Consider the following 1,284-nt stretch of genomic DNA (forward strand, 5'->3'; position numbering starts at 1 on the left):
TGAGCAGGGTCAGCTCTGCTTGCTGGGCGCGCTGCTTACAGCAGCAGTCCATTCTAGGAGCAGTCGACACACTGCCAGGGCTGGAAAATACATTCAGGGTAACGGGAATCAACTGGGGCCTGCTATAGCAATGCACAGGAGAGCAGAGCATCGCCTGGCAGGAGGAACCTATTGTTCTCCACCTAATAATCAGCAGTCTCCATGTTTTCCTCACCCCCATAATATATACATATATACCAAAATGTGCGGCTCAATGTCGAGTGTACGCTATTGCTAGGGTTGACTTTTTCCATTATGAAGGCAACGCAATTAGCAAAAAACAGTTGAGAAAAGAGCATGTTGGGATACTGGCTTAAGACATAGGCTCCATGCTTGTGATAGCACAAATACTACTGGTAGTGTCAACATGCTAATAATAGCCCACAGGCTAATAATATAATTTAAGCCGACATTAGCATTTTAGCTACTTACATCCAGTGCCACACACTGGATGTAGGGAATTGGTTGGGTGAACAAACTCCTGCCTAAGATCAGAAGGCTATTAGTAATCAGCGGCACACTGCTGGCGGATGTTTAGTGTCAGAAAGCTGATGTTTCTCCCTACACCCAGAGGGTGGCACAGGTTGCTACAATCGATAGTAGCCACACAGGCACACCCGCTAGAAGGAAACAAACACACCCAGTACAACACTTTCATTTTATTGACTGAGAGGTTGCCAGGCGACTGTGCCAAAAGGCGTTTCAAAAGAGAGCAGATAGTCCGAGCAGAGAGTAAGTCTGAGCACGAGGAGAAGTTTTGAGTACAAGCATTACAAGTTTTGAGAAGATGGATAGGAAGCCCTGCTTTCAAAATAAAAATGTAAGCAAAAGTATTAAACGTTTTGAGAACAAAAGACATGAAATCCTGCTTTCATACTGAAAATGTGTGTTCTTGGATTATGGCAGAAAAATTCCCCCCATATAAAACGAATTGCTCTTACAAAGGTACAGGGGTCTGTGGAGCTACAACAAGAAGGACTTCAGACCAATGCGTTTAAGTTCTACTTTAAATAGATCATAAAGTTAATTATTTACATGTGAAAAGGAAGGATTTAAAAGCATGATCTATCCACTTTGATACGAAAAAAACACAGTGGCCTGCCGGTGGACCAAAGGCAAACCACTGGCAGTCTGCTGTTGGTGGTCCACAACTACCAGGTTTAGCATGTTTTCTGTGTCACATCACCTTTCTAACACCTTCTAACACCACACAATAGGCATTTGGGACCACCAGATCTTGCTCCT

At 43.8% G+C, this 1,284-nt stretch overlaps 1 protein-coding gene across 1 annotated transcript in view; it reads right to left on the reverse strand.

The window, feature by feature from the left end:
* The window catches only part of rbm44 (RNA binding motif protein 44), a 14,665-nt gene that overhangs the window by 8,339 nt on the left and 5,042 nt on the right, over nucleotides 1-1,284 (reverse strand). The gene's annotated exons all lie outside the window — the stretch shown is intronic.

Source organism: Poecilia formosa, unplaced genomic scaffold (genome assembly GCF_000485575.1).
Source record: "Poecilia formosa unplaced genomic scaffold, Poecilia_formosa-5.1.2 Scaffold239, whole genome shotgun sequence".
Taxonomy (NCBI): domain Eukaryota; kingdom Metazoa; phylum Chordata; class Actinopteri; order Cyprinodontiformes; family Poeciliidae; genus Poecilia; species Poecilia formosa.